The sequence below is a fragment of the Pseudopodoces humilis genome, chromosome 10 (assembly GCF_049639895.1).
Source record: "Pseudopodoces humilis isolate 2021_Gansu_Grassland_sample_001 chromosome 10, ASM4963989v1, whole genome shotgun sequence".
NCBI classification, from domain to species: domain Eukaryota; kingdom Metazoa; phylum Chordata; class Aves; order Passeriformes; family Paridae; genus Pseudopodoces; species Pseudopodoces humilis.
The window spans coordinates 27,748,499-27,762,748 of NC_142209.1; positions in this window are offsets into that span (position 1 = coordinate 27,748,499).

Sequence of the window (14,250 nt, forward strand, 5' to 3'; positions counted from 1 at the left end):
GCTGGCTTGTGACAGACTTTATTTCTCAAGACACCATTGAAAGTCACCTGTGATTTGGGTTGATAAAATTTCTTCTGACCGCTTCTTTATCTACCTTTTTATTTTTTCCTCTAACACAGAAGAATTTCAGGAATAAGAAACCACATTTGCAGCACAGATTAAGGAGATGGGACACCTTTAAAAGGATATGTTTTCTGGAGTCACCCAAAATGTGTTTGGATGGTTTTGGTTTCCTGGAGATGAACCACCCAGATGAAGGGCTGGGGTTTGTCCCAGTGCCAGGCAGCAGGGTCTGAGGATCCTCAGTCAAACCCCAAGATCCAGGCACTCTAAGGAAGAGGGCAGTGTATTTTTCCCAATTTCAGCACTTCCAATTTGTCCACTTCCCAGTGCTGCTGGTTGGGAAGTTTACATTGGATATGAGGAAAAGTTTAATCACTAAAGGGTTTATCAGGTGTTGGAACAGGCTGCTGGAGGCAGCGATGGAGTCACCATTCCCAGAGGGATGTAAAAGATGTGTAGATGTGGCACTTGGGGACATGCTTTGGTGGTGACCTTGCTGGTCCTGGGCTACTAGTTGGACTCAACGACCTCAAAGGGCTTTCCCAACTTAATGATTTCATAATTTTATGATTTTTCCATGTGATCTCTACAGAATGGCCACCCCACTGATGAGCACAGCACATGCCAGTCCATAGGGTCCTTCCACCAACCCAGACTCAGTTCCCAAAAGCATTGCGAGGCTCTTTGAGGCAAAAAGCCTCCCTCCTCCTCCCCATCCACACCCCAGAGCCCAGGAACACACAGCTCACATGTTCTGGGTGCTCCGCAGCCCCACGGCTCCCAGGGGCGAGCCCAGGTCTGTCTCACCCAGCCCAGGTCTCACCTCTGCACTGCAATGCAGACTTATCCTCAGGGCACGTCTATCCACCCTGCTCAGGCTGCTCTGGAGCTGGCAGGGAGCAAGTCAGGTCTGGTTTGGGAGCTGCACTGGGGTGCAGAGCCAGCCCAGTCTGCCTGGGCACCGTGCCAGCCACAGCGGCTCCACAGCCTGGGGCCAGGGCAGGAGGCTGCACAGAGCTGCTCCTCCACAGCCTCCTGCTCCTCCACTGCTCCCCATGGCTCCCCAGGAGCTGTGGCACGCTCCCACCCACCCCTTATCCTGCTTTCCTCTGCTTCTGCCCACATCTTGCCCTCCCAGAGCTGGCACATCCCTGCTCTTTCTGCACCGGGGCCATCGGGAACATTCCGGTACCTCTGGGGTCACGCGTGGCTCCTGCCCCTGTTTCAGGGGCACAGGGACTGAGCCTGCTCTGGGAGAAGCTGAAATTATTTACTTGCAGGCTTGCCTGCTGTTTCATTAACTCAGTTTTGGGGTTTTTTTTCATCTGCAAAGTGATGCAATTTTGAGATCAAAGCCCTGCCCTGCTCTAATGGCTCCGTGTAAGCCCGGCCTTCACACGCACAGGAGGCTCTGCCTCCAGGAAAGATGTGAGACTCGGCCTCAGCCAGCGTGAACCGATCCACAGAGAAGGCAAAACTGGACTAAATGTTGCTCCCATTCATCCCCATCCAAAGTTAATTGTCTTTAATGTGGGAAGAACATACCTGCTCCACTGATCTTGGTCAGGCCAGGCCCTGCAGTGTGTTTTAGGAAACCCACTGGGTAGTGCTGCCTGTGAAATAGCTGCAGTTAGCCCTGGCCTGAGGAGAGCAGGAGCAGCTGGGGAGTGTGCTGAATGGACAAACAGAGGGCAGGACACAAGGCAGGGGGCTGCTCCATCTCCCACCAGCAAGAGGGATGCCTGTGTTGGGCTCCTGGAGCAATACTCAGCTCCAGTTTGTTTAAAGATGCTGTGCACACTCTGTCTTGTTCCCCCAAAATATCACCAACAGTTTCATGTGTGCCCTTTCCTCCCCTGCTTCTGCAGCACAGGGAGATTTTAAATGAGGCCATAAAACAGTACCATACAGAACCACAAACAGTTCAGGTTGAACTTAAAGATCATCTACTTCCAACCCCCCTGCAATGATCAGGGACACCTTCCACTAGCCCAGGTTGCTCAGAGCCCTGTCCAACCTGGCCTTCAACACTTCCAGGGATGGGACATCCACCACCTCTCTGGGCAACCTGTGCCAGTGTTTCATCACCCACATCATAAAGATTTCATCCTTATATCGAGTCTGAATCATTCCTCTTTTAAACTGGAACCACTACTCCTTGTCCTGTCACAACAGGCCCTGCTGAAATGTCTTTCCTCTTTAATTTTTGAAGTCCCCATTTAAAGTAGAACAGACCTCCCAGGCAGCTGGAGGTGCTGGTAGATGTTTCCCAACGTCATTCCACACATCAGGAACAGCAGAACCTGCACCTGGGCAAACTCTGAAGACTAACCTCAGGTGAACCTGCACAGAGGGTAGTGAGACTTCATTTTGGTTTAGACCTGCCATAGTAAAGCTTGGCTTAAATTGCTTAGGAATTGTTCTATGATAAAATGAAGCCAAATCTGTCAGAAACAGGTGCATTTCTGCACAGCAATTCTGGGCAGGAAGACAACTGGGTATGGGGAGAGCCAGTCTCACCAGTTACATTGGAATGTAAACGTGGTCTCTACAGGGCATGGTTGAAATTCCCAGCCTGAGGACACAGGAGAAGATGCTAAGGGTGTCCAAGCAGGATCATAGTCAGCTCCCCCTTCTAAAGGTCCCAAGGTAGCCCCCTGAGCCCTGCCCTCTCCCTTGGGTGCTGACTGAGGCCATCTGATGTGTGACAGCTCAGGAATCACTCTGAGTCAGGAGCAAACCAGCCACCCCCAGATCTGAAATGAGCCTAATCATGTTCTCGTAGACCTATTCCATCATTCCTCTTTCTCAAGAAAGCTCTCACTCTTTTTGTTCTTTCACGTGAGCCAGCAAGCAGAAGCACCATGCTGAAAGGGGTCTCTTTCCTGTTAGGAGCTGTATTTATTTGTGCATTTGATGTGTGTGCTGCTGATAAAACACAGGCTGTGGTTTAACAAATCACTGCAACAGTCCTGATCACAGCCCCTCTGAGCAAAGGGCTGCTGGATGCTGGATGTTTCCTTATCTAATCTTTCACACTTCAGCATTTCTTCATGTAAAGCATTGATAATTAAAAATGCAGAAGGGGATGATCATGAGGAGAGATTAAAGAACTCGAACAAAACAGTTGAAACAATAATAGCATTACATTACAGGGAACAATGTCTTCTGTTAACTGACTGCTGTGCAACAGTGCTGAGGGATCCCAAGCTATGGCTCAAAATCCCTCTGTGTTAGGTGACAAGAGCTTCTATAAAAAGCAGACAAACTCCCTACAGGATGCAAAAGGCAGCCCAGCAGCTGTTTACATCTCCAATTTTTCTGACACAGATCCTTAATTTCTTCTTAGTTTTTTTGCTGAATTCCAAAGGTTGATGAAAAGCTGCCTGAATCAAGATTCGAGGTGCTCTATTCTTCCAGCTACTCTGCATTTTATAAAAAAGAGATTTACATCAGATGATACATCAGTTAAAAATAAGTGGGAAATATCAAGTAATCATAAGTACATGTCCCACAGGTTTGCATATCTTGAATACTGAAATGACTCTCACTGAGCAGTGAGTCTCATTTTTGCCCTTGGAAATATCAAACACAATTCCTTCTGTTTTGATGGGGGGGTTTTGTTTTGGAGAGCTGTCTTAATAGACACTGCTCTGTGTTTATGTCAAAGAAGGGAGACCAAAAACCTCTGCTTTGCAGCTGGAGTAGGACAGGAGATTGGTTCTCGTGGGATTTTTTTCTTTGGATTCTGTGCTGGCTTTGGCTGAGGTAGAGTTAATTTTCTTTGTAGGAGTTTGTATAGAGCTGTGCTTTGGATTGTGCTGAAAACTGTGTTGATAATACAGAGCCTCATCCTTCATAAAAACAGGAAAGCATTGGACTCCAGATGAAGGATAAGCAGCGAGGAATCCAGACTTTCAGCTATGAGTTCCACAAAAAAAAACAAACCCACAGGCTTTCTTCATTATGGCTCAAGAAGCACCAAGGCTGCCTTAAGAGTAAAAATTGCTCCTACTGCACATGGAGACCCAAGAAAATTCCTGTACAAGAGCCCAAACCTGTTTTAAACTGCAAAAGCAGCCATTAGCCAAAAATCCCGTCTACCATTCCCCACCTGTGTAGCTGCAATCACTTTAGAAAGGAGAAAAAGCAGCAGACAGCATTTATTTACCATTTATTATTGTGAACACCATTCCTCAACACACACTCCTGGTAAAGAAACAATTCCTCCTAAACCTCCCCTGCTGTAGCTTAGAACCATTCCCACATGTCCTCTCACTGGATGCCAGGGAGAGGAACTCAGCATGTCCCATTCCATGTCCCAGGAAGTTGATTCCAAATGAGACAAGCCCAACATCCTTAGCCATTCCTCCTAGGATGTGCCTTCCAGCTTTGTTCCCCTCCTCTGGATGCATTCAAGAACCTTCAGAAGGAGCAGGACAGCTAAAAAAGTATAAAAATCAAAGAAACTAGTCAGACTGGGCACTTTATAAACTGAGAATAAAGACTCACAGCAAATACGGTCAAGTGAATGTAGAGCATGAGACAACTGAGATGTAACACACAATGAGGAATTCAACAAATAAAAAAGCCCTCAGTGGTAGGATGCTTTCATTTGTTCAGCTAATCCCTCTACTTCTACCAGCCCTAACTAATTTAATGCCTAAACCAGAATTTGAGATGCTGGCAGGGTAAGGAAAAGGCACACCAGAAGAGGTGAAAAGGATCAGTAGCAGTATTTTTTTCCACTGTAACCTCTTGCACTTTACAGCCCTACCTCAGCAGAGCCCACAGTCACACATGGGATCACCTTCAGCAGCCAAGTTTGCAGGTTGTCCTACAAGACTTCCTGTCAATCACTGTATCAATCATTGCCCTCTTTATTTTTCTCATGCTTGTATTCCAAATCAGACTTTCTCAGCAAAGCTGCTGCTCAGTCTCAAGGAGGGTTAAATGGTTTTCCAGCTGATCCTTGGCCACGGTTTCTCCCAGTCCGAGCAAGGGCCAAATCCGAGCCTGGCTCCGCGCCCTCTGCTTTCAGTATTACTCGATAAGTTCCTTTTGTCTGGAAAACCCTTCAGATTTATCTCCCACTCCTCCCATGCAGAGATAAGAGCCAAATCCCAAGCACCTTGGCTGAACATGTGCGACTCAGATGGCGGGGGAGCACAGCAGGGCTCCGTTTCCATCTGCGGGATTACGAGACCCAAAGTCATCTGTTGTTTCCCACTTGTTGCACACCCCAGCCTGCTCCAGATATGGCACTGAGTGACTCAAGGAGACCTCATTTTGTACTAATTAAGCTCTGTCACTGTAATTCCTGCACAGCAGTACGTGCTGGTGTAGGGCTCTCAGGGGAAGCCCACAAGATTCCACCTACATCTGCACCTTCCAGATTTTCCCTCCCGGCCCAGCAAACTTGGCAAAAACATTTTGCTTTCTCCTCAAGTGGGCTGTGAAAAATGAAGATTCTCATCTGAGAGCAGGTCTCCAAAGACTTGTGCAGAGGATGCGAGCACGGCTCCCACGGCCACGCCAGCCCCAAGGCTCCCATCCCAGAGGGCATCCTCAGGCTGGAAGCATTCCATGGCCTCAGCAGAGCAGGAGGGATTAAACCAGGATGGCTGACTGACAGAAATGATAAAACCAGATTAGGAGATCTAATCTCGAGGCAGCAGGAGCAACTGATGGGAAGGCCAGCTGTGAAAATGGCTTTCATTTACATGAGGCACGAGAACAGGCCAAAAATGCTACTGTAGGATGATGTCTGGTATCACATGAGTTGGTCAGAAAACATTTGCAGGATTATTACCATATAGCATTTCTCCAATCAATCAGTAAATTCCTGACACAACATACACTGAAGTCCGTGGGAAAAGCCAACTGCATTCAGCAGGCGTTGGAAATAAAAGTGGAAAATTATCCTAATGCACAGGCTTGTAATAGGACACAAGTAAAATGATATCCCTGCTTATAAAAGCAGCCATAGCAAGACTGTAAAATTAAATTGATGCACAAACACATATTACAGCCTAAGCAAAACATGATATCCCTGGCTATCTAGCACTACTGCTGCACACATCTAGTTAGGGCATCATGAGGCTGCTGCTTAGGAACACAAAATAGGGACAAAAGATTGTTATTTCTCATGGAAGAGCTTTTTGGGCTGTTTGTTTCTAACATGGATGGTTAAATTCATGTTTATTTTCCCAATACACTGCTGGGTTAGTAAAGAAAGCATCGGAGAGAGGTTAACTCCAAAGCCTGGGAAACAGGGAAGACACCCTTTAATATGTGTGGCTTGTGGTTTATCTTTTGATTGATAAAATAAGAGTAAAGTCCTTTTGGAGACAACACTTGGGCCCTTTGGCCCTAACTCACTGTGATTTTTCCACTGCAGTAGGAGACACGGGTTGAGGGGGAATTTCCCTTAGGAATGCTGCAAGCTGGTGTTTGCACACACATTTTAGAGGGTTTTGTACACAGTCAGGTTGCTGTGCTGTGGAGTGTTCCCCTGCTTTAGCTGAGGGATCATCACTGCCCATGGAAGGGGTCTCACCTCCCTATGGAAGCACAGGAATTCCAGGCTCCATCAATGCCAGGAAAAGCCTGGGTGCACAAAATTCCTGCGGAGCAGTCGATGGACAACAACTCCTTGGACAATGGCAACTTGTGCTAAAGCCTTTAGCAATTATTTCTCATCAGAGCTGCTGGATAATTAAGGCTCCTCTCCAAATGAGTGCGACAGCTCTCCCACGTTCCTCACTGTGGCCCTGCTGAGCTCAGTGACCCACATAGACAGTGCTGCTGCAGCCTTGGACGAGCCTCCAGCTCACAGCCACACTGAAATGCCACTCATGGAACCCAAATCTGGTTTGTGGCAGCCTTTGAAGACCATTGCAGACATGGCACCTCTCATCCTCAAAGATGATCCTGCCAGGATTGGTGTGCAATGAGGGGAACACACGCTTTTCTACCAGTCAACAAAAATCTGAATTTTTGAGTATACATCCCAATGCAAAGGCCCTTTTGGATGATTTTCCATCTCTAGGAGGCCCTGTGATTTGTCTGTGATCTGGTTGGGTTTCAGGCTGATGCAACAGAAGGGGGAAATCTCCACTCCTCTTGTAAACAAACTTGCAAATAAATTGAGCCATCCTGTTGCCATGTCATCCTAATTCATAAGGCAAGATTTGCTCTCAGTTCCACCTCTCCTTGCTGTGCACAGGTCTAGGAATATATGAGAGACCATTCAGTGAATGTCTGTAACTTACACCCACTCCATCTTCATGCCACTGCAACCTACACACAGCTAGATTCCACTCCCCAGACACATTTTCTTGATTCATGTTCAAAATCTGAGTGTGTGAGATTTTGTATTTGTCCAGACTTTTCCCCCTGCCTTGCTGGATGCCACGTGGCTGGAATACAGATGCACAAAATGTTTGGGAAGGTCCTGATGAGCCTGTGGCCACAGTGTGAGCCCCTTCCCTCCTGGAAGATGATCCCTCTGTCACTGGTTGTGGATATCCAAAGTTATTCAGGCTGCTCTCTCAAAAGTATATTCAGGGGATGAGGTGGAAAAAGTTCTGCTGTCAGAAATGGGTTTTTAACTTGACTTTTAATCAACCATCTTGCTAATGCAACTGTGGTTTCCCACATCTCCTACAAAACTCATTCCCATGATGGAATCTAAAATGTTTTCCTTAAAACCTATAAATATTCTTATGCATGGAATCTCTCAATCTTTTTTCCCCAGTAGCTGATTTATTAAAAATACTTAATCTCAACTGGACCAGTTCCTCAAGAACTCACCCCAATGACTTCTGAAAGAAGGGGAAGCCTCCATAAAATATCAGAGACAGAATTTCACAGCCATAACAGCAAGGGAAGCATCAAATCTAGGGGCATAATCACATCGAGTCCCTGATGATCCTTATAATGTGGGAGATTATTTAAAGTCATATATCTTCCAGATTTTTTTTTCCAATTTAATATTATTTGAAAGAAGCCACTCAAGCCTCTCCAACCAAGATTTCTGATGCAAGAACTCCCCACCACACACCAAAAATAGCAGAATTATGAGCGCTAAAAGTGTCTAGCAAGGCTTTTTATTTTAATTCATATTTGAGAAAGGTTTCTAGCAGCTGGGCAAAGTAAGAGCTGTATTCATAAAACCCTTGGCTATTTGCCACACAAATGGTGCTTTTATTGAGCAGGGGGCAGTGGTGGGGGGAAAGAGGGAATGTGCCTATTCCGCATCAGGAATGTGTTTCTCCTATTCATAAATCCTCCTCCTCTCCCCCAGATGACTAAAGGAAACCTTTCTCAGCTTGCCACTGTGATGAGAGAGGGCGAGAGCGATTCCCTGAGAGTGCCAGGGCCAGGGAAGGAGAGGCATTTCAGCTAAAACAACATGGTTATTAAAAACACACACACAAACAGGACTATGTGCTCCAGCCCGGCCCGGGGACAACAGCGGGGACAAATCTGTCAAGGGTACAGCCAACCCATCATACTCACAGCCTGCCACCGAGGGTAATGCCCTGCCATAAATACAGACATTTTTCAGATACATTTTTCAGAGCAGGTCTGAGAGTTTCCAGCCTAAAATGCCCTCCCAGACACAGGAGGGGAGGAGGAATGAGTTATGAGGATGGGGAGCTGAAACATAGACAGATTGAGGGCTAAATAAAAATAATATAATACCTAGGTTTACTTAAAAAATGGTGATTGAAGGTGTTATGTTGACACAACTGGAAATAGGAGCTAGAACTCCTGATTTCCCCCAGGTAAGGCTTTGTCCTGAGCTGCAGGTACCACAAAGCACTGAAGATGCTCCTAAGATGCAGAGGAGTATCAGCCCCATGGGTTGTTCTGGGATTAGTGACTTCACAGCTCAGCCCTGTTCAAAGTGGAGCAGTTTGGGTTAATAAGACATGTCTAAGCTTTGGCAGATTCCCAGGTGGGGAGCTTGATAGCAGAAATAAAATAAAAGCCACATTAGGGCTTGGCAGCAGCCAAGTGGAAGGTTTGGATGGGCATTTTTTGACTTTAGCTCAGTTCCATTTCTCCCACTTTGGGCACTCCAACCCTTAACTGCACGTAACCCTTGACAGCTTGCCCAGCATCCCACAGAGGCTGAACCCAGATCCTGAGGTCCTGGCTGAGACATGAACCAGGCACTGGACGTGCAGGGACTGAGCTCACAGCATCCCTCCACCCCAGGCAGGAACATCTGCACTCCACGGCCCCTTCCAAATAACAGATTCTGACACTCCAGTAAGCCTCACTTGAAGTATTTCTTCATTTCATACCATCTGTGTGTGGTTTAATTTTAGCCCTACTCTTGTCCTGGCCATTGTGGCTGTGGAGAACATGCTGTCCCTCCCTGTTTGATACAGAGAATGCTTCAGACGGGGCAAGGAAAAGTGGACTGAGGCTGCAAGGTCACAGATCTTTAAACACATTTCATATCAAGGTCAAAAAAGGCTGGATCTACTGCACAGGCAGCAGACCAAAGCCTAAACTCTTCCTCAGTCTGTCCTTGGAATAGATGCTCAAGGGTGCAAAGTGAAGGGTGAGGATAAACTTCAAACTCCTGCTCAGCAGCAAGTGCTTTCCCAGTGGAGCTGGGATTATCTCATAGATTATGCCCTAAAAGAAAACATACTTGGCAAACCACTGGAAAAAAATCCTACTACAAGCAGCTCACAGAGTCACTGAGTTTGCCTTCACCCATGTAAAAGTTGTCTTCCAGGATTTGCTGCTGAGGCTACAAAGTTTCTGTAGGAACTCTGCTGCCCACAACTTGTAAAAAAAGGAGGGTAAGATTGCATGAAAATAAAAAAAAGATACACTCTGGCCTTTCCATATCACTCACCTAGCACCCATATTGGGCTTCATATAATCAAGATTGATTGCTTGGTTGCACAAAAGGGACAAAATAGAGAATCATAGAATTTTTAAGGTTGGAAAAGATCTCTAGGATCATAGAGCCCAACTACAACTATCTGCTTTAAAAATAACCCCCCAACCAAACCATCACACTAATCACAGGGCATATAAAAAGATAATAGGAATTCATTACTGTTACATTCTAATGGGCTGAGGAATCCAATTACTCATTTGTGCCCTTAATAAAATTATATTCAGAAGTCTCATTCTCATGTAGGAGTAATCCTCTCAGGAATAATGTCCTTCTCCTGCTGCTGGTTAGAGTGTTGTGCACCCAGTGCTCGCACAGGCAGGCAGCCTCTCCTCAGCAGCCTCCTCATGAAATGGGTGTTCATCATGTGCATGCTTAAAATGTTCTATTTTTAATGCAAGAAATACCACCCCTCCTTCCCCACTCTCACTCAGAGTTTTCAGCTCACGTCCCCACCAGAGCATCACATATTGCCACACGGATTTTAGCCCAATACCAACAAGAGGCCATAATAGGTTCTGGACTCACACCCATTACAGTTTTTTAATAATGCTGCTTGATGTTCCATGATATTACACTCACAAGATTGTGTTTGAATAACCAATAATTTTAATAACCCCCAGAAAAGTTAATTTCCAACACCGTAGCGCAAACGGTTCAACATCTGCTCTTGGCTGCTACATGGGGTTTGATAAATGACATCACTTACATAATATAAATGGGATTGCTCAGTTACAAATCTAAAGTGCATAAGCTGCCTCTGATGCATGCAGTTTCTCCAACATTCAAAAAAACTCCATTTCACGTGTCACAGTTTACCCACTGCTGCATTATCTCATTAACTATCTCCTCCCAAAACAGACTGGGAAGGCAAATCCTACCGAAAATCCACAGATTTAGGGCGCTTACAAGGGTTGCATAGCATGCCCCAGAAGTTGAGCTTTTGTGTTAACAGATGCACAGCATCCCTGGCATTTATTTTTGATCAACTTGAACTGGAAAAATACAGCACCCCAATGTGGTGCCAGGGGCAGGGTGCTGAGGTGGGAGGCTGGACACAAGTGGAGATGTTCAGCTACAAACCCTTCTGTAGGTTCATGATGGTGACTGGAGCCAGTGCTCTCCCAGCCCTTCAGCATCCTGCTGCTTTTCCAAAAACAATCCTTTGGAATACCCAGTGAAGGCAGTTTGGTGCCAGAGAGGAGCACCAGCAAAATGTGAGCATGAGCCAAAGCCTCTGTGGGAACTTTAAGAGACCTGTGTTTCTGCCCAGGACTCCTGCATCCCACAAAAGGGTGCAAAAAAATCCCATGTTTTAGCACTCAGACCTCATTTCTCCAGACCAGGGAGAGGGAAGGGCCAGGTATTCCATGGCAGCTTTTCCTGTGCCATCACACAGTCCCTGTCTGTGAGGAGGGTGGGATGGGGGGTGGCTGGAACTGGGGTGTAAAAAGGGGTGTAACAAGGCACAGGCAGCAAAGAAAGAGAGAAGAAGCCCTGGTAGGACGTATTTAATAAGCCCAAACCCAGAAAACCTGACTGCTAACTCGCAGTGTCTGAAAAAACAAGAGGCAACCGTCCACAAAGGAACCAGAGGCATGTGAGGATGCCCTCCCCTAAAGAGAGGCATATATCCTGCTGCTCAGACAAGGGATTTCTCAATGAGCAGGGAAAAAGGAAAATAGAAAAAGAAAAAAATTCTTGGGGATTGCAAGCACATGGAGCGCATTCAGTCCAGCTGGACTGAACACCATACAGTCTACATTTGATTTGTGTTTTAAATGAGCTACAACGCTACTACACAAAACAGATCATTCAGAGATGAATGTAAGCAGGGAGAGGAGATTTCTACCCTGCTTCACAGTCAAATACCATTTTGTGTGATCTGCACCAAAAATAAAAATGCCACTTTGCCAGACACTGGAGTCTCCATCTCCTAGCAACACGCCCCACCCAGCCTTTTCCTCGAGACCCTTCAGCTCCTGCCTGCCAGCACAGCTCCCTTCCCCTGTGGCTGCAAAGGAGGTACACACACATATATGTATATTCTTAAAAGCCAGAGGGAAATGAAGTAAACCTTCTCAAGCCTGAGCCCTGGCACTGCTTTCCAGGAGCATCCCAGGTTCTGCTCTCAGCTCTCACCAACAGTGGAGAGGGTGGAAGGCACTGACCCACCTGGGGACATCCTTGATCCTGCCAAGAAAAGGCCTTTCCATGAGACTCTTGTAAACCTTAAGCCCCCAAAATATATCCTGTAAGTTAAAAACCTGATTAATATTAATTGGATGTTTCTAGTAGACAGCTTCTGTGTGTCAACAGGCAGTGGAAACACTCATGACATCATCTTGCTCTAAGATTTAGTGGCCAGCTTCCAGGAAACAAGCAGGACAGCAGAACAGGGCATCTCCATGCAGCAGCTCTTGCTAAACATATTAGTTTAACCATGAAACAAACAGCACTCGAGTTCACACCTCTTTGTGTGGTGTTTCATTCATGCAGGGCCAGGGCTTGCCAGGACTGGAAGGGGAGTTCAAACAAACCCCAAAGACAGAGCCGAGCTGCCCAGAGCTTGCAGGGTAAAGGCTTGCATGGGCTGACAACTTTGCAGCTGCCTGAAGAAGGCAGAGCTTTCTCAGGCATTCCAGGAGATTGTAGCTTTGTTATCTTATCCAAAGTTTATTGTTTGTAAAAGCTGTTTCTCTTATGCCTTCATGTACATCAATTGTTCTGGTTGAACAGAGATGGTTTCATTATACTACAAACAGTTTTGTGTTACAGCAACCTTCCTGTTCTAACCCCAGCTTGTTATTTTAGTTATTTATGTTATTGGATTTCTTGAATTAAGTTGCCATTTTATTATTTATGATAGCACAGTTGCATAGGCTGGTCATTATTTTATCAGGGACCTTGTGTTTACACACACTGTTCCAGCTTCCCAAACAGCTCTTTATTACCTTGGAGCACAGATTGCATTTGTGACTGCCTGCTGCTACTTGGGGAAGCTCAATGAGAAGCACAGAGCTACAAATTAACACTATTAAAATGTGGCAGGACCACTTTCCTAGGTGCGAATTTTGGTGTTCAATCATGTTACTTTCTTGGGATGAGCAGCCATTCTTCTCTCATTCTTCTCACAATTCATGTTGTCTAGACAAAGTTTATGTTCTGTGTGGGAAATGAGAGAGAACATCCTGCTTTCACTATTAAATCTTTTGGGATTCTGGCTGAAACTTTCCATTGAGTGCACCTTGTCCGCCAGCCCAAGGCAGAGGGTGCATTTGGAGCCCTGCCCCTCACACCCAGCATCCCTCCCGTGGGGATTTGCTCTTTGGGCCAAAAGCAGCTCCCCTGGCTGGTGAGCAGGGTCATCAAAAGGAGGAATCAACCCAAGGAAGCAGCATCAAAAGCAGGATGTACCCCAAGGACAGTGCCACCCTCTGACAGGCAGGTGCGACATCCCTCAGAGGCAGAGAAGGGTGCACCTCCAGGACCCTGTGACCCTCGGGAGGTGTCACTCCAAGGAGGGGTCACTGCAAGGAGGGGTCACTCCAAGAAGGGGTCACTCCAAGGAAGGTGTCACTGCAAGGAAGGTGTCACTCCAAAGAGGGGTCACTCCAAAGAGGGGTCACTCCAAGGAAGGTGTCACTGCAAGGAGGGTGTCACTGCAAGGAGGGGTCACTCCAAGGAGGTGTCACTCCAAGGAAGGTGTCACTGCAAGGAGGGGTCACTCCAAGGAGGGGGCACTCCAAGGAGGGTGCCACCAGCACCTCTCTGACATGTGGCACACCAAGCCAGGCACACCACAAGGAGGGTGCCCCAAAAGGAGGATGTGCTTTAAGGGCCATGTCCCCACATCAGGCAGGTGTACCTCCAAGGAGGGAGGAGCCTGAGGGTGGCATCACCCCGAGGAGGGTGTCAGTACACGCAAGGAGGCTGTACCCTGAGCACAGTGCCACCAAAGGAGGCTGTCACCCCCCAGACAGGTGCACGGCAACTGGAGGTGCACACGGAGGTCAGTGCCACCGGAGGACGATGTCCCTTGCGGCAGACACTGCTCCGAAGGGGTGTCACGCCCGAAAGGTGGGTGGGAACAGAGAATGCACCCCCCGAACAGTGACACTGGGGAAGGGTGTCACCCCGGGCAGGTACATGGCAATAGGGAATTCCCCCCGAAGGTGTCACTGGGGAAGGGTGTCACCCCCGACAGGTACATGGCAATAGGGAATGCACCCCGAAGGTGGCACCCAGGGAGGGCGTAC